The 18,831-nt window shown below is 48.2% G+C and overlaps 14 non-coding genes across 14 annotated transcripts; 9 read left to right on the top strand and 5 right to left on the bottom strand.

The window, feature by feature from the left end:
- Nucleotides 1-69: 69 nt before the first annotated feature.
- trnal-aag (transfer RNA leucine (anticodon AAG)) lies at nt 70-151 on the top strand. The gene has a single exon. It is a non-coding gene; the product is annotated as a tRNA-Leu (tRNA).
- A 2,840-nt stretch (nt 152-2,991) lies between these two features.
- On the bottom strand, nt 2,992-3,073 carry trnas-gcu (transfer RNA serine (anticodon GCU)). The gene has a single exon. It is a non-coding gene; the product is annotated as a tRNA-Ser (tRNA).
- Nucleotides 3,074-3,669: 596 nt separating this feature from the next.
- trnal-aag (transfer RNA leucine (anticodon AAG)) lies at nt 3,670-3,751 on the top strand. The gene has a single exon. It is a non-coding gene; the product is annotated as a tRNA-Leu (tRNA).
- A 1,040-nt stretch (nt 3,752-4,791) lies between these two features.
- trnas-gcu (transfer RNA serine (anticodon GCU)) lies at nt 4,792-4,873 on the bottom strand. Its single transcript has one exon. It is a non-coding gene; the product is annotated as a tRNA-Ser (tRNA).
- A 2,396-nt stretch (nt 4,874-7,269) lies between these two features.
- trnal-aag (transfer RNA leucine (anticodon AAG)) lies at nt 7,270-7,351 on the top strand. Its single transcript has one exon. It is a non-coding gene; the product is annotated as a tRNA-Leu (tRNA).
- A 1,718-nt stretch (nt 7,352-9,069) lies between these two features.
- On the top strand, nt 9,070-9,151 carry trnal-uag (transfer RNA leucine (anticodon UAG)). The gene has a single exon. It is a non-coding gene; the product is annotated as a tRNA-Leu (tRNA).
- Nucleotides 9,152-10,192: 1,041 nt separating this feature from the next.
- Nucleotides 10,193-10,274, bottom strand: trnas-gcu (transfer RNA serine (anticodon GCU)). The gene has a single exon. It is a non-coding gene; the product is annotated as a tRNA-Ser (tRNA).
- Nucleotides 10,275-10,870: 596 nt separating this feature from the next.
- Nucleotides 10,871-10,952, top strand: trnal-uag (transfer RNA leucine (anticodon UAG)). The gene has a single exon. It is a non-coding gene; the product is annotated as a tRNA-Leu (tRNA).
- Nucleotides 10,953-11,993: 1,041 nt separating this feature from the next.
- trnas-gcu (transfer RNA serine (anticodon GCU)) lies at nt 11,994-12,075 on the bottom strand. Its single transcript has one exon. It is a non-coding gene; the product is annotated as a tRNA-Ser (tRNA).
- Nucleotides 12,076-12,671: 596 nt separating this feature from the next.
- trnal-uag (transfer RNA leucine (anticodon UAG)) lies at nt 12,672-12,753 on the top strand. Its single transcript has one exon. It is a non-coding gene; the product is annotated as a tRNA-Leu (tRNA).
- Nucleotides 12,754-14,465: 1,712 nt separating this feature from the next.
- trnal-uag (transfer RNA leucine (anticodon UAG)) lies at nt 14,466-14,547 on the top strand. Its single transcript has one exon. It is a non-coding gene; the product is annotated as a tRNA-Leu (tRNA).
- Nucleotides 14,548-16,265: 1,718 nt separating this feature from the next.
- trnal-uag (transfer RNA leucine (anticodon UAG)) lies at nt 16,266-16,347 on the top strand. Its single transcript has one exon. It is a non-coding gene; the product is annotated as a tRNA-Leu (tRNA).
- A 1,041-nt stretch (nt 16,348-17,388) lies between these two features.
- trnas-gcu (transfer RNA serine (anticodon GCU)) lies at nt 17,389-17,470 on the bottom strand. Its single transcript has one exon. It is a non-coding gene; the product is annotated as a tRNA-Ser (tRNA).
- A 596-nt stretch (nt 17,471-18,066) lies between these two features.
- trnal-uag (transfer RNA leucine (anticodon UAG)) lies at nt 18,067-18,148 on the top strand. The gene has a single exon. It is a non-coding gene; the product is annotated as a tRNA-Leu (tRNA).
- Nucleotides 18,149-18,831: the final 683 nt, after the last annotated feature.

The raw sequence follows: 18,831 nt of genomic DNA, 5'->3' as shown, positions 1-18,831 counted from the left end.
GCATGTATGCGTGCATGCATGCTTACATACATCCAGACATACAAAGCGGTAAGACAAGGTCCTTCCCCGGGTAGCGAGGCCGAGCGGTCTAAGGCGCTGGATTAAGGCTCCAGTCTCTTCGGAGGCATGGGTTCAAATCCCACTGCTGCCAATAGCCATGTTTTTGCCCGTCTTCAACGACCAGGTTGACGACGTTGCTTGGTTTCAGCAAGACTCCCAGGCGGCATCCAAATGAACCAAAAACACACAGTGGTCTGTATACAGTTGCGAATGTGGCCACACAGGATCTTAATGCAGTGTTTCGTAGATGCAGGGTCAAGACTGGGGTCGTGGATGGAAAAGCGGCGCACGCATCCTGGGAGCAGAGACACACAGACGCACACCTGACGTTCATTACTTATGGCCCAAGTACCCGAGGAACGCTTGGTGATGGAGTGCAGGTGGACCCAGGGGTGTTGTGCGGCGCTGATTCCCTCAAACGAAAACAAATGATAATAAGGCACACGTGCAAGCTTAATAATAACAGTTGGGAATAAGAAATGAGACAATGAGGTGAAAGCAAATCAAAACACAAAATAAAAGGCAATATAATGCCAACCATAATACACAACCATATTGAATAGAGAGAAGCGAATGATGAATGTAATAAAAATGAGAGATTAGAAGAGCTCATTAACACCGTCCGAAACATGAACTTTACATTCCTGATGCTATCTGGGCTGTACGTGCACCTTCCCCAAGGGTGAGAGCTTTGCCTCTTGTTTTATGGAGGTGTAGATCTTAATGTCATTGCTTTCGTTTCATTCCATCTTCTAATTGCTCCAAGGTGTGGCTCTTTGGCTGCTGAAGTGCCCACCAGTAACTTGGGCTTTGCGGGGAATTGATTGAGGGTGGTGTGGTCACTTGAAATCTTGATAGTGGGGCCTTTTCTCATATACCTCGCCCCAGGACCAAAAATTCAGCGCTGGCATTTCAGCCACACCAGCCCCCACCCAAGACCCAATGCAAGCAGACGCGCCCTGCACCCTCGCAGGCCATCTCCCACCATGCACACCGCCACCCCGGATATTCCACTCGAGGGTAATGACAACATTTTGAGACAGGACGGAACAGGATTGCAACGTAATGGAAAGAGATGAACACTTTATTGAGGCAGCAATCATTGCTCTTCTGTAAAAGGCTGCCGTGATCCGAAGAGTATGGTATCCGAACCCACGCGTGCACAGCACAATGGATTAGCAGTCCATCGCCTTAACCACTCGGCCACCTCGTCTGCCGAGAGCGCTCCCCGTTGACATGCAAAGTACATGTCCAGAAAAGTAACGTGTGAAATGGAACGACGAGGTGCAACTAGGAAAGCACCATGACTTTAATGGCTAAAGGAAGTTGGCAAAGGTGGGATTCCAACCCACGCCTCCAAAGAGACTGGAGCTTAAATGAAGCGCCTTAGACCACTCGGCCACGTTACCACACCCACCACGATGTCTACGGTCACACCTGCATCAGTCATCTCACGTGGTGGACGCTTCTGCGTATCAACATTTTCAACAGCGCTGTTGACCTTTGCTGCTGTTGAAGATGCACCGAGTACATTTAGCATGAAAACATCCCAATCTGTACGGGCTCGAAAGGATTGTATTGTGACCCGCACATACTGCGCAGTGGACTCGTAGTCTGTTTGCACGCAGACACAAGACTTCACCTTAATCGACGTCTTTTGACGAAACTAGATTAAATGCATAGGATTTGATCATTGAAATCATCATGACAATAACTTCATACATACATGCATGCGTGCATGCATGTATGCGTGCATGCATGCTTACATACATCCAGACATACAAAGCGGTAAGACAAGGTCCTTCCCCGGGTAGCGAGGCCGAGCGGTCTAAGGCGCTGGATTAAGGCTCCAGTCTCTTCGGAGGCGTAGGTTCAAATCCCACTGCTGCCAATAGCCATGTTTTTGCCCGTCTTCAACGACCAGGTTGACGACGTTGCTTGGTTTCAGCAAGACTCCCAGGCGGCATCCAAATGAACCAAAAACACACAGTGGTCTGTATACAGTTGCGAATGTGGCCACACAGGATCTTAATGCAGTGTTTCGTAGATGCAGGGTCAAGACTGGGGTCGTGGATGGAAAAGCGGCGCACGCATCCTGGGAGCAGAGACACACAGACGCACACCTGACGTTCATTACTTATGGCCCAAGTACCCGAGGAACGCTTGGTGATGGAGTGCAGGTGGACCCAGGGGTGTTGTGCGGCGCTGATTCCCTCAAACGAAAACAAATGATAATAAGGCACACGTGCAAGCTTAATAATAACAGTTGGGAATAAGAAATGAGACAATGAGGTGAAAGCAAATCAAAACACAAAATAAAAGGCAATATAATGCCAACCATAATACACAACCATATTGAATAGAGAGAAGCGAATGATGAATCTAATAAAAATGAGAGATTAGAAGAGCTCATTTACACCGTCCGAAACATGAACTTTACATTCCTGATGCTATCTGGGCTGTACGTGCACCTTCCCCAAGGGTGAGAGCTTTGCCTCTTGTTTTATGGAGGTGTAGATCTTAATGTCATTGCTTTCGTTTCATTCCATCTTCTAATTGCTCCAAGGTGTGGCTCTTTGGCTGCTGAAGTGCCCACCAGTAACTTGGGCTTTGCGGGGAATTGATTGAGGGTGGTGTGGTCACTTGAAATCTTGATAGTGGGGCCTTTTCTCATATACCTCGCCCCAGGACCAAAAATTCAGCGCTGGCATTTCAGCCACACCAGCCCCCACCCAAGACCCAAAGCAAGCAGACACGCCCTGCACCCTCGCAGGCCATCTCCCACCATGCACACCGCCACCCCGGATATTCCACTCGAGGGTAAAGACAACATTTTGAGACAGGATGGAACAGGATTGCAACGTAATGGAAAGAGATGAACACTTTATTGAGGCAGCAATCATTGCTCTTCTGTAAAAGGCTGCCGTGATCCGAAGAGGATGGTATCCGAACCCACGCGTGCACAGCACAATGGATTAGCAGTCCATCGCCTTAACCACTCGGCCACCTCGTCTGCCGAGAGCGCTCCCCGTTGACATGCAAAGTACATGTCCAGAAAAGTAACGTGTGAAATGGAACGACGAGGTGCATCTAGGAAAGCACCATGACTTTAATGGCTAAAGGAAGTTGGCAAAGGTGGGATTCCAACCCACGTCTCCAAAGAGACTGGAGCTTAAATGAAGCGCCTTAGACCACTCGGCCACGTTACCACACCCACCACGATGTCTACGGTCACACCTGCATCAGTCATCTCACGTGGTGGACGCTTCTGCGTATCAACATTTTCAACAGCGCTGTTGACCTTTGCTGCTGTTGAAGATGCACCGAGTACATTTAGCATGAAAACATCCCAATCTGTACGGGCTCGAAAGGATTGTATTGTGACCCGCACATACTGCGCAGTGGACTCGTAGTCTGTTTGCACGCAGACACAAGACTTCACCTTAATCGACGTCTTTTGACGAAACTAGATTAAATGCATAGGATTTGATCATTGAAATCATCATGACAATAACTTCATACATACATGCATGCGTGCATGCATGTATGCGTGCATGCATGCTTACATACATCCAGACATACAAAGCGGTAAGACAAGGTCCTTCCCCGGGTAGCGAGGCCGAGCGGTCTAAGGCGCTGGATTAAGGCTCCAGTCTCTTCGGAGGCGTAGGTTCAAATCCCACCGCTGCCAATAGCCATGTTTTTGCCCGTCTTCAACGACCAGGTTGACGACGTTGCTTGGTTTCAGCAAGACTCCCAGGCGGCATCCAAATGAACCAAAAACACACAGTGGTCTGTATACAGTTGCGAATGTGGCCACACAGGATCTTAATGCAGTGTTTCGTAGATGCAGGGTCAAGACTGGGGTCGTGGATGGAAAAGCGGCGCACGCATCCTGGGAGCAGAGACACACAGACGCACACCTGACGTTCATTACTTATGGCCCAAGTACCCGAGGAACGCTTGGTGATGGAGTGCAGGTGGACCCAGGGGTGTTGTGCGGCGCTGATTCCCTCAAACGAAAACAAATGATAATAAGGCACACGTGCAAGCTTAATAATAACAGTTGGGAATAAGAAATGAGACAATGAGGTGAAAGCAAATCAAAACACAAAATAAAAGGCAATATAATGCCAACCATAATACACAACCATATTGAATAGAGAGAAGCGAATGATGAATCTAATAAAAATGAGAGATTAGAAGAGCTCATTTACACCGTCCGAAACATGAACTTTACATTCCTGATGCTATCTGGGCTGTACGTGCACCTTCCCCAAGGGTGAGAGCTTTGCCTCTTGTTTTATGGAGGTGTAGATCTTAATGTCATTGCTTTCGTTTCATTCCATCTTCTAATTGCTCCAAGGTGTGGCTCTTTGGCTGCTGAAGTGCCCACCAGTAACTTGGGCTTTGCGGGGAATTGATTGAGGGTGGTGTGGTCACTTGAAATCTTGATAGTGGGGCCTTTTCTCATATACCTCGCCCAAGGACCAAAAATTCAGCGCTGGCATTTCAGCCACACCAGCCCCCACCCAAGACCCAAAGCAAGCAGACATGCCCTGCACCCTCGCAGGCCATCTCCCACCATGCACACCGCCACCCCGGATATTCCACTCGAGGGTAAAGACAACATTTTGAGACAGGATGGAACAGGATTGCAACGTAATGGAAAGAGATGAACACTTTATTGAGGCAGCAATCATTGCTCTTCTGTAAAATGCTGCCGTGATCCGAAGAGGATGGTATCTGAACCCACGCGTGCACAGCACAATGGATTAGCAGTCCATCGCCTTAACCACTCGGCCACCTCGTCTGCCCAGAGCGCTCCCCGTTGACATGCAAAGTACATGTCCAGAAAAGTAACGTGTGAAATGGAACGACGAGGTGCATCTAGGAAAGCACCATGACTTTAATGGCTAAAGGAAGTTGGCAAAGGTGGGATTCCAACCCACGTCTCCAAAGAGACTGGAGCTTAAATGAAGCGCCTTAGACCACTCGGCCACGTTACCACACCCACCACGATGTCTACGGTCACACCTGCATCAGTCATCTCACGTGGTGGACGCTTCTGCGTATCAACATTTTCAACAGCGCTGTTGACCTTTGCTGCTGTTGAAGATGCACCGAGTACATTTAGCATGAAAACATCCCAATCTGTACGGGCTCGAAAGGATTGTATTGTGACCCGCACATACTGCGCAGTGGACTCGTAGTCTGTTTGCACGCAGACACAAGACTTCACCTTAATCGACGTCTTTTGACGAAACTAGATTAAATGCATAGGATTTGATCATTGAAATCATCATGACAATAACTTCATACATACATGCATGCGTGCATGCATGTATGCGTGCATGCATGCTTACATACATCCACACATACAAAGCGGTAAGACAAGGTCCTTCCCCGGGTAGCATATCCGAGCGGTCTGAGGCGCTGGATTAAGGCTCCAGTCTCTTCGGAGGCGTAGGTTCAAATCCCACTGCTGCCAATAGCCATGTTTTTGCCCGTCTTCAACGACCAGGTTGACGACGTTGCTTGGTTTCAGCAAGACTCCCAGGCGGCATCCAAATGAACCAAAAACACACAGTGGTCTGTATACAGTTGCGAATGTGGCCACACAGGATCTTAATGCAGTGTTTCGTAGATGCAGGGTCAAGACTGGGGTCGTGGATGGAAAAGCGGCGCACGCATCCTGGGAGCAGAGACACACAGACGCACACCTGACGTTCATTACTTATGGCCCAAGTACCCGAGGAACGCTTGGTGATGGAGTGCAGGTGGACCCAGGGGTGTTGTGCGGCGCTGATTCCCTCAAACGAAAACAAATGATAATAAGGCACACGTGCAAGCTTAATAATAACAGTTGGGAATAAGAAATGAGACAATGAGGTGAAAGCAAATCAAAACACAAAATAAAAGGCAATATAATGCCAACCATAATACACAACCATATTGAATAGAGAGAAGCGAATGATGAATCTAATAAAAATGAGAGATTAGAAGAGCTCATTTACACCGTCCGAAACATGAACTTTACATTCCTGACGCTATCTGGGCTGTACGTGCACCTTCCCCAAGGGTGAGAGCTTTGCCTCTTGTTTTATGGAGGTGTAGATCTTAATGTCATTGCTTTCGTTTCATTCCATCTTCTAATTGCTCCAAGGTGTGGCTCTTTGGCTGCTGAAGTGCCCACCAGTAACTTGGGCTTTGCGGGGAATTGATTGAGGGTGGTGTGGTCACTTGAAATCTTGATAGTGGGGCCTTTTCTCATATACCTCGCCCCAGGACCAAAAATTCAGCGCTGGCATTTCAGCCACACCAGCCCCTACCCAAGACCCAAAGCAAGCAGACACGCCCTGCACCCTCGCAGGCCATCTCCCACCATGCACACCGCCACCCCGGATATTCCACTCGAGGGTAATGACAACATTTTGAGACAGGACGGAACAGGATTGCAACGTAATGGAAAGAGATGAACACTTTATTGAGGCAGCAATCATTGCTCTTCTGTAAAAGGCAGCCGTGATCCGAAGAGTATGGTATCCGAACCCACGCGTGCACAGCACAATGGATTAGCAGTCCATCACCTTACCCACTGGGACACCTCGTCTGCCAAGAGCGCTCCCCGTTGACATGCAAAGTACATGTCCAGAAAAGTAACGTGTGAAATGGAACGACGAGGTGCAACTCGGAAAGCACCATGACTTTAATGGCTAAAGGAAGTTGGCAACGGTGGGATTCCAACCCACGCCTCCAAAGAGACTGCAGCTTAAATGAAGCGCCTTAGACCATTCGGCCACGTTACCACACCCACCACGATGTCTACGGTCACACCTGCATCAGTCATCTCACGTGGTGGACGCTTCTGCGTATCAACATTTTCAACAGCGCTGTTGACCTTTGCTGCTGTTGAAGATGCACCGAGTACATTTAGCATGAAAACATCCCAATCTGTACGGGCTCGAAAGGATTGTATTGTGACCCGCACATACTGCGCAGTGGACTCGTAGTCTGTTTGCACGCAGACACAAGACTTCACCTTAATCGACGTCTTTTGACGAAACTAGATTAAATGCATAGGATTCGATCATTGAAATCATCATGACAATAACTTCATACATACATGCATGCGTGCATGCATGTATGCGTGCATGCATGCTTACATACATCCAGACATACAAAGGGGTAAGACAAGATTCTTCCCCGGGTAGCGTGGCCGAGCGGTCTAAGGCGCTGGATTAAGGCTCCAGTCTCTTCGGAGGCGTGGGTTCAAATCCCACCGCTGCCAATAGCCATGTTTTTGCCCATCTTCAACGACCAGGTTGACGACGTTGCTTGGTTTCAGCAAGACTCCCAGGCGGCATCCAAATGAACCAAAAACACACAGTGGTCTGTATACAGTTGTGAATGTGGCCACACAGGATCTTAATGCAGTGTTTCGTAGATGCAGGGTCAAGACTGGGGTCGTGGATGGAAAAGCGGCGCACGCAACCTGGGAGCAGAAACACACAGACGCACACCTGACGTTCATTACTTATGGCCCAAGTACCCGAGGAACGCTTGGTGATGGAGTGCAGGTGGACCCAGGGGTGTTGTGCGGCGCTGATTCCCTCAAACGAAAACAAATGATAATAAGGCACACGTGCAAGCTTAATAATAACAGTTGGGAATAAGAAATGAGACAATGAGGTGAAAGCAAATCAAAACACAAAATAAAAGGCAATATAATGCCAACCATAATACACAACCATATTGAATAGAGAGAAGCGAATGATGAATGTAATAAAAATGAGAGATTAGAAGAGCTCATTTACAGCGTCCGAAACATGAACTTTACATTCCTGATGCTATCTGGGCTGTACGTGTACCTTCCCCAAGGGTGAGAGCTTTGCCTCTTGTTTTATGGAGGTGTAGATCTTAATGTCATTGCTTTCGTTTCATTCCATCTTCTAATTGCTCCAAGGTGTGGCTCTTTGGCTGCTGAAGTGCCCACCAGTAACTTGGGCTTTGCGGGGAATTGATTGAGGGTGGTGTGGTCACTTGAAATCTTGATAGTGGGGACTTTTCTCATATACCTCGCCCCAGGACCAAAAATTCAGCGCTGGCATTTCAGCCACACCAGCCCCCACCCAAGACCCAAAGCAAGCAGACACGCCCTGCACCCTCGCAGGCCATCTCCCACCATGCACACCGCCACCCCGGATATTCCACTCGAGGGTAATGACAACATTTTGAGACAGGACGGAACAGGATTGCAACGTAATGGAAAGAGATGAACACTTTATTGAGGCAGCAATCATTGCTCTTCTGTAAAAGGCTGCCGTGATCTGAAGAGTATGGTATCCGAACCCACACGTGCACAGCACAATGGATTAGCAGTCCATCGCCTTAACCACTCGGCCACCTCGTCTGCCGAGAGCGCTCCCCGTTGACATGCAAAGTACATGTCCAGAAAAGTAACGTGTGAAATGGAACGACGAGGTGCAACTAGGAAAGCACCATGACTTTAATGGCTAAAGGAAGCTGGCAACGGTGGGATTCCAACCCACGCCTCCAAAGAGACTGGAGCTTAAATGAAGCGCCTTAGACCACTCGGCCACGTTACCACACCCACCACGATGTCTACGGTCACACCTGCATCAGTCATCTCACGTGGTGGACGCTTCTGCGTATCAACATTTTCAACAGCGCTGTTGACCTTTGCTGCTGTTGAAGATGCACCGAGTACATTTAGCATGAAAACATCCCAATCTGTACGGGCTCGAAAGGATTGTATTGTGACCCGCACATACTGCGCAGTGGACTCGTAGTCTGTTTGCACGCAGACACAAGACTTCACCTTAATCGACGTCTTTTGACGAAACTAGATTAAATGCATAGGATTTGATCATTGAAATCATCAAGACAATAACTTCATACATACATGCATGCGTGCATGCATGTATGCGTGCATGCATGCTTACATACATCCAGACATACAAAGCGGTAAGAAAAGGTCCTTCCCCGGGTAGCGTGGCCGAGCGGTCTAAGGCGCTGGATTTAGGCTCCAGTCTCTTCGGAGGCGTAGGTTCAAATCCCAACGCTGCCAATAGCCATGTTTTTGCCCGTCTTCAACGACCAGGTTGACGACGTTGCTTGGTTTCAGCAAGACTCCCAGGCGGCATCCAAATGAACCAAAAACACACAGTGGTCTGTATACAGTTGTGAATGTGGCCACACAGGATCTTAATGCAGTGTTTCGTAGATGCAGGGTCAAGACTGGGGTCGTGGATGGAAAAGCGGCGCACGCAACCTGGGAGCAGAAACACAAAGACGCACACCTGACGTTCATTACTTATGGCCCAAGTACCCGAGGAACGCTTGGTGATGGAGTGCAGGTGGACCCAGGGGTGTTGTGCGGCGCTGATTCCCTCAAACGAAAACAAATGATAATAAGGCACACGTGCAAGCTTAATAATAACAGTTGGGAATAAGAAATGAGACAATGAGGTGAAAGCAAATCTAAACACAAAATAAAAGGCAATATAATGACAACCATAATACACAACCATATTGAATAGAGAGAAGCGAATGATGAATGTAATAAAAATGAAAGATTAGAATTGCTCATTAACACCGTCCGAAACATGAACTTTACATTCCTGATGCTATCTGGGCTGTACGTGCACCTTCCCCAAGGGTGAGAGCTTTGCCTCTCGTTTTATGGAGGTGTAGATCTTAATGTAATTGCTTTTCGTTTCATTCCATCTTCTAATTGCTCCAAGGTGTGGCTCTTTGGCTGCTGAAGTGCCCACCAGTAACTTGGGCTTTGCGGGGAATTGATTGAGGGTGGTGTGGTCACTTGAAATCTTGATAGTGGGGCCTTTTCTCATATACCTCGCCCCAGGACCAAAAATTAAGCGCTGGCATTTCAGCCACACCAGCCCCCACCCAAGACCCAAAGCAAGCAGACACACCCTGCACCCTCGCAGGCCATCTCCCACCATGCACACCGCCACCCCGGATATTCCACTCGAGGGTAATGACAACATTTTGAGACAGGACGGAACAGGATTGCAACGCAATGGAAAGAGATGAACACTTTATTGAGGCAGCAATCATTGCTCTTCTGTGAAAGGCTGCCGTGATCCGAAGAGGATGGTATCCGAACCCACGCGTGCACAGCACAATGGATTAGCAGTCCATCGCCTTAACCACTCGGCCACCTCGTCTGCCAAGAGTGCTCCCTGTTGACATGCAAAGTACATGTCCAGAAAAGTAACGTGTGAAATGGAACGACGAGGTGCAACTAGGAAAGCACCATGACTTTAATGGCTAAAGGAAGTTGGCAACGGTGGGATTCCAACCCACGCCTCCAAAGAGACTGGAGTTTAAATGAAGCGCCTTAGCCCACTCGGCCACGTTACCACACCCACCACGATGTCTACGGTCACACCTGCATCAGTCATCTCACGTGGTGGACGCTTCTGCGTATCAACATTTTCAACAGCGCTGTTGACCTTTGCTGCTGTTGAAGATGCACCGAGTACATTTAGCATGAAAACATCCCAATCTGTACGGGCTCGAAAGGATTGTATTGTGACCCGCACATACTGCGCAGTGGACTCGTAGTCTGTTTGCACGCAGACACAAGACTTCACCTTAATCGACGTCTTTTGACGAAACTAGATTAAATGCATAGGATTTGATCATTGAAATCATCATGACAATAACTTCATACATACATGCATGCGTGCATGCATGTATGCATGCATGCATGCTTACATACATCCAGACATACAAAGCGGTAAGACAAGGTCCTTCCCTGGGTAGCGTGGCCGAGCGGTCTAAGGCGCTGGATTTAGGCTCCAGTCTCTTCGGAGGCGTGGGTTCAACTCCCACCGCTGCCAATAGCCATGTTTTTGCCAGTCTTCAACGACCAGGTTGACGACGTTGCTTGGTTTCAGCAAGACTCCCAGGCGGCATCCAAATGAACCAAAAACACACAGTGGTCTGTATACAGTTGTGAATGTGGCCACACAGGATCTTAATGCAGTGTTTCGTAGATGCAGGGTCAAGACTGGGGTCGTGGATGGAAAAGCGGCGCACGCAACCTGGGAGCAGAAACACAAAGACGCACACCTGACGTTCAATACTTATGGCCCAAGTACCCGAGGAACGCTTGGTGATGGAGTGCAGGTGGACCCAGGGGTGTTGTGCGGCGCTGATTCCCTCAAACGAAAACAAATGATAATAAGGCACACGTGCAAGCTTAATAATAACAGTTGGGAATAAGAAATGAGACAATGAGGTGAAAGCAAATCTAAACACAATATAAAAGGCAATATAATGACAACCATAATACACAACCATATTGAATAGAGAGAAGCGAATGATGAATGTAATAAAAATGAAAGATTAGAATTGCTCATTAACACCGTCCGAAACATGAACTTTACATTCCTGATGCTATCTGGGCTGTACGTGCACCTTCCCCAAGGGTGAGAGCTTAGCCTCTCGTTTTATGGAGGTGTAGATCTTAATGTAATTGCTTTTCGTTTCATTCCATCTTCTAATTGCTCCAAGGTGTGGCTCTTTGGCTGCTGAAGTGCCCACCAGTAACTTGGGCTTTGCGGGGAATTGATTGAGGGTGGTGTGGTCACTTGAAATCTTGATAGTGGGGCCTTTTCTCATATACCTCGCCCCAGGACCAAAAATTAAGCGCTGGCATTTCAGCCACACCAGCCCCCCCCCAAGACCCAAAGCAAGCAGACACGCCCTGCACCCTCGCAGGCCATCTCCCACCATGCACACCGCCACCCCGGATATTCCACTCGAGGGTAATGACAACATTTTGAGACAGGACGGAACAGGATTGCAACGCAATGGAAAGAGATGAGCACTTTATTGAGGCAGCAATCATTGCTCTTCTGTGAAAGGCTGCCGTGATCCGAAGAGGATGGTATCCGAACCCACGCGTGCACAGCACAATGGATTAGCAGTCCATCGCCTTAACCACTCGGCCACCTCGTCTGCCAAGAGCGCTCCCCGTTGACATGCAAAGTACATGTCCAGAAAAGTAACGTGTGAAATGGAACGACGAGGTGCAACTAGGAAAGCACCATGACTTTAATGGCTAAAGGAAGTTGGCAACGGTGGGATTCCAACCCACGCCTCCAAAGAGACTGGAGTTTAAATGAAGCGCCTTAGACCACTGGGCCACGTTACCACACCCACCACGATGTCTACGGTCACACCTGCATCAGTCATCTCACGTGGTGGACGCTTCTGCGTATCAACATTTTCAACAGCGCTGTTGACCTTTGCTGCTGTTGAAGATGCACCGAGTACATTTAGCATGAAAACATCCCAATCTGTACGGGCTCGAAAGGATTGTATTGTGACCCGCACATACTGCGCAGTGGACTCGTAGTCTGTTTGCACGCAGACACAAGACTTCACCTTAATCGACGTCTTTTGACGAAACTAGATTAAATGCATAGGATTTGATCATTGAAATCATCATGACAATAACTTCATACATACATGCATGCGTGCATGCATGTATGCGTGCATGCATGCTTACATACATCCAGACATACAAAGGGGTAAGACAAGGTCCTACCCCGGGTAGCGTGGCCGAGCGGTCTAAGGCGCTGGATTTAGGCTCCAGTCTCTTCGGAGGCGTGGGTTCAAATCCCACCGCTGCCAATAGCAATGTTTTTCCCCGTCTTCAACGACGACGACGTTGCTTGGTTTCAGCAAGACTCCCAGGCGGCATCCAAAAGAAACAAAAACACACAGTGGTCTGTATACAGTTGTGAATGTGGCCACACAGGATCTTAATGCAGTGTTTCGTAGATGCAGGGTCAAGACTGGGGTCGTGGATGGAAAAGCGGCGCACGCATCCTGGGAGCAGAGACACACAGACGCACACCTGACGTTCATTACTTATGGCCCAAGTACCCGAGGAACGCTTGGTGATGGAGTGCAGGTGGACCCAGGGGTGTTGTGCGGCGCTGATTCCCTCAAACGAAAACAAATGATAATAAGGCACACGTGCAAGCTTAATAATAACAGTTGGGAATAAGAAATGAGACAATGAGGTGAAAGCAAATCAAAACACAAAATAAAAGGCAATATAATGCCAACCATAATACACAACCATATTGAATAGAGAGAAGCGAATGATGAATGTAATAAAAATGAGAGATTAGAAGAGCTCATTTACAGCGTCCGAAACATGAACTTTACATTCCTGATGCTATCTGGGCTGTACGTGCACCTTCCCCAAGGGTGAGAGCTTTGCCTCTTGTTTTATGGAGGTGTAGATCTTAATGTCATTGCTTTCGTTTCATTCCATCTTCTAATTGCTCCAAGGTGTGGCTCTTTGGCTGCTGAAGTGCCCACCAGTAACTTGGGCTTTGCGGGGAATTGATTGAGGGTGGTGTGGTCACTTGAAATCTTGATAGTGGGGACTTTTCTCATATACCTCGCCCCAGGACCAAAAATTCAGCGCTGGCATTTCAGCCACACCAGCCCCCACCCAAGACCCAAAGCAAGCAGACACGCCCTGCACCCTCGCAGGCCATCTCCCACCATGCACACCGCCACCCCGGATATTCCACTCGAGGGTAATGACAACATTTTGAGACAGGACGGAACAGGATTGCAACGTAATGGAAAGAGATGAACACTTTATTGAGGCAGCAATCATTGCTCTTCTGTAAAAGGCTGCCGTGATCTGAAGAGTATGGTATCCGAACCCACACGTGCACAGCACAATGGATTAGCAGTCCATCGCCTTAACCACTCGGCCACCTCGTCTGCCGAGAGCGCTCCCCGTTGACATGCAAAGTACATGTCCAGAAAAGTAACGTGTGAAATGGAACGACGAGGTGCAACTAGGAAAGCACCATGACTTTAATGGCTAAAGGAAGCTGGCAACGGTGGGATTCCAACCCACGCCTCCAAAGAGACTGGAGCTTAAATGAAGCGCCTTAGACCACTCGGCCACGTTACCACACCCACCACGATGTCTACGGTCACACCTGCATCAGTCATCTCACGTGGTGGACGCTTCTGCGTATCAACATTTTCAACAGCGCTGTTGACCTTTGCTGCTGTTGAAGATGCACCGAGTACATTTAGCATGAAAACATCCCAATCTGTACGGGCTCGAAAGGATTGTATTGTGACCCGCACATACTGCGCAGTGGACTCGTAGTCTGTTTGCACGCAGACACAAGACTTCACCTTAATCGACGTCTTTTGACGAAACTAGATTAAATGCATAGGATTTGATCATTGAAATCATCAAGACAATAACTTCATACATACATGCATGCGTGCATGCATGTATGCGTGCATGCATGCTTACATACATCCAGACATACAAAGCGGTAAGAAAAGGTCCTTCCCCGGGTAGCGTGGCCGAGCGGTCTAAGGCGCTGGATTTAGGCTCCAGTCTCTTCGGAGGCGTGGGTTCAACTCCCACCGCTGCCAATAGCCATGTTTTTGCCAGTCTTCAACGACCAGGTTGACGACGTTGCTTGGTTTCAGCAAGACTCCCAGGCGGCATCCAAATGAACCAAAAACACACAGTGGTCTGTATACAGTTGTGAATGTGGCCACACAGGATCTTAATGCAGTGTTTCGTAGATGCAGGGTCAAGACTGGGGTCGTGGATGGAAAAGCGGCGCACGCAACCTGGGAGCAGAAACACAAAGACGCACACCTGACGTTCATTACTTATGGCCCAAGTACCCGAGGAACGCTTGGTGATGGAGTGCAGGTGGACCCAGGGGTGTTGTGCGGCGCTGATTCCCTCAAACGAAAACAAATGATAATAAGGCACACGTGCAAGCTTAATAATAACAGTTGGGAATAAGAAATGAGACAATGAGGTGAAAGCAAATCTAAACACAAAATAAAAGGCAATATAATGACAACCATAATACACAACCATATTGAATAGAGAGAAGCGAATGATGAATGTAATAAAAATGAAAGATTAGAATTGCTCATTAACACCGTCCGAAACATGAACTTTACATTCCTGATGCTATCTGGGCTGTACGTGCACCTTCCCCAAGGGTGAGAGCTTTGCCTCTCGTTTTATGGAGGTGTAGATCTTAATGTCATTGCTTTCGTTTCATTCCATCTTCTAATTGCTCCAAGGTGTGGCTCTTTGGCTGCTGAAGTGCCCACCAGTAACTTGGGCTTTGCGGGGAATTGATTGAGGGTGGTGTGGTCACTTGAAATCTTGATAGTGGGGACTTTTCTCATATACCTCGCCCCAGGACCAAAAATTCAGCGCTGGCATTTCAGCCACACCAGCCCCCACCCAAGACCCAAAGCAAGCAGACACGCCCTGCACCCTCGCAGGCCATCTCCCACCATGCACACCGCCACCCCGGATATTCCACTCGAGGGTAATGACAACATTTTGAGACAGGACGGAACAGGATTGCAACGTAATGGAAAGAGATGAACACTTTATTGAGGCAGCAATCATTGCTCTTCTGTAAAAGGCTGCCGTGATCTGAAGAGTATGGTATCCGAACCCACACGTGCACAGCACAATGGATTAGCAGTTCATCGCCTTAACCACTCGGCCACCTCGTCTGCCGAGAGCGCTCCCCGTTGACATGCAAAGTACATGTCCAGAAAAGTAACGTGTGAAATGGAACGACGAGGTGCAACTAGGAAAGCACCATGACTTTAATGGCTAAAGGAAGCTGGCAACGGTGGGATTCCAACCCACGCCTCCAAAGAGACTGGAGCTTAAATGAAGCGCCTTAGACCACTCGGCCACGTTACCACACCCACCACGATGTCTACGGTCACACCTGCATCAGTCATCTCACGTGGTGGACGCTTCTGCGTATCAACATTTTCAACAGCGCTGTTGACCTTTGCTGCTGTTGAAGATGCACCGAGTACATTTAGCATGAAAACATCCCAATCTGTACGGGCTCGAAAGGATTGTATTGTGACCCGCACATACTGCGCAGTGGACTCGTAGTCTGTTTGCACGCAGACACAAGACTTCACCTTAATCGACGTCTTTTGACGAAACTAGATTAAATGCATAGGATTTGATCATTGAAATCATCAAGACAATAACTTCATACATACATGCATGCGTGCATGCATGTATGCGTGCATGCATGCTTACATACATCCAGACATACAAAGCGGTAAGAAAAGGTCCTTCCCCGGGTAGCGTGGCCGAGCGGTCTAAGGCGCTGGATTTAGGCTCCAGTCTCTTCGGAGGCGTGGGTTCAACTCCCACCGCTGCCAATAGCCATGTTTTTGCCAGTCTTCAACGACCAGGTTGACGACGTTGCTTGGTTTCAGCAAGACTCCCAGGCGGCATCCAAATGAACCAAAAACACACAGTGGTCTGTATACAGTTGTGAATGTGGCCACACAGGATCTTAATGCAGTGTTTCGTAGATGCAGGGTCAAGACTGGGGTCGTGGATGGAAAAGCGGCGCACGCAACCTGGGAGCAGAAACACAAAGACGCACACCTGACGTTCATTACTTATGGCCCAAGTACCCGAGGAACGCTTGGTGATGGAGTGCAGGTGGACCCAGGGGTGTTGTGCGGCGCTGATTCCCTCAAACGAAAACAAATGATAATAAGGCACACGTGCAAGCTTAATAATAACAGTTGGGAATAAGAAATGAGACAATGAGGTGAAAGCAAATCTAAACACAAAATAAAAGGCAATATAATGACAACCATAATACACAACCATATTGAATAGAGAGAAGCGAATGATGAATGTAATAAAAATGAAAGATTAGAATTGCTCATTAACACCGTCCGAAACATGAACTTTACATTCCTGATGCTATCTGGGCTGTACGTGCACCTTCCCCAAGGGTGAGAGCTTAGCCTCTCGTTTTATGGAGGTGTAGATCTTAATGTAATTGCTTTTCGTTTCATTCCATCTTCTAATTGCTCCAAGGTGTGGCTCTTTGGCTGCTGAAGTGCCCACCAGTAACTTGGGCTTTGCGGGGAATTGATTGAGGGTGGTGTGGTCACTTGAAATCTTGATAGTGGGGCCTTTTCTCATATACCTCGCCCCAGGACCAAAAATTAAGCGCTGGCATTTCAGCCACACCAGCCCCCACCCAAGACCCAAAGCAAGCAGACACGCCCTGCACCCTCGCAGGCCATCTCCCACCATGCACACCGCCACCCCGGATATTCCACTCGATGGTAATGACAACATTTTGAGACAGGACGGAACAGGATTGCAACGCAATGGAAAGAGATGAGCACTTTATTGAGGCAGCAATCATTGCTCTTCTGTGAAAGGCTGCCGTGATCCGAAGAGGATGGTATCCGAACCCACGCGTGCATAGCACAATGGATTAGCAGTCCATCGCCTTAACCACTCGGCCACCTCGTCTGCCAAGAGCGCTCCCCGTTGACATGCAAAGTACATGTCCAGAAAAGTAACGTGTGAAATGGAACGACGAGGTGCAACTAGGAAAGCACCATGACTTTAATGGCTAAAGGAAGTTGGCAACGGTGGGATTCCAACCCACGCCTCCAAAGAGACTGGAGTTTAAATGAAGCGCCTTAGACCACTCGGCCACGTTACCACACCCACCACGATGTCTACGGTCACACCTGCATCAGTCATCTCACGTGGTGGACGCTTCTGCGTATCAACATTTTCAACAGCGCTGTTGACCTTTGCTGCTGTTGAAGATGCACCGAGTACATTTAGCATGAAAACATCCCAATCTGTACGGGCTCGAAAGGATTGTATTGTGACCCGCACATACTGCGCAGTGGACTCGTAGTCTGTTTGCACGCAGACACAAGACTTCACCTTAATCGACGTCTTTTGACGAAACTAGATTAAATGCATAGGATTTGATCATTGAAATCATCATGACAATAACTTCATACATACATGCATGCGTGCATGCATGTATGCGTGCATGCATGCTTACATACATCCAGACATACAAAGCGGTAAGAAAAGGTCCTTCCCCGGGTAGCGTGGCCGAGCGGTCTAAGGCGCTGGATTTAGGCTCCAGTCTCTTCGGAGGCGTGGGTTCAACTCCCACCGCTGCCAATAGCCATGTTTTTGCCAGTCTTCAACGACCAGGTTGACGACGTTGCTTGGTTTCAGCAAGACTCCCAGGCGGCATCCAAATGAACCAAAAACACACAGTGGTCTGTATACAGTTGTGAATGTGGCCACACAGGATCTTAATGCAGTGTTTCGTAGATGCAGGGTCAAGACTGGGGTCGTGGATGGAAAAGCGGCGCACGCAACCTGGGAGCAGAAACACAAAGACGCACACCTGACGTTCATTACTTATGGCCCAAGTACCCGAGGAACGCTTGGTGATGGAGTGCAGGTGGACCCAGGGGTGTTGTGCGGCGCTGATTCCCTCAAACGAAAACAAATGATAATAAGGCACACGTGCAAGCTTAATAATAACAGTTGGGAATAAGAAATGAGACAATGAGGTGAAAGCAAATCTAAACACAAAATAAAAGGCAATATAATGACAACCATAATACACAACCATATTGAATAGAGAGAAGCGAATGATGAATGTAATAAAAATGAAAGATTAGAATTGCTCATTAACACCGTCCGAAACATGAACTTTACATTCCTGATGCTATCTGGGCTGTACGTGCACCTTCCCCAAGGGTGAGAGCTTAGCCTCTCGTTTTATGGAGGTGTAGATCTTAATGTAATTGCTTTTCGTTTCATTCCATCTTCTAATTGCTCCAAGGTGTGGC

This window comes from Amia ocellicauda, chromosome 14, assembly GCF_036373705.1.
Source record: "Amia ocellicauda isolate fAmiCal2 chromosome 14, fAmiCal2.hap1, whole genome shotgun sequence".
In the NCBI taxonomy this organism is placed as follows: Eukaryota; Metazoa; Chordata; class Actinopteri; order Amiiformes; family Amiidae; genus Amia; species Amia ocellicauda.
Note: the sequence above shows the minus strand (reverse complement) of the source record. Positions and strands in the feature narration are given on the sequence as shown.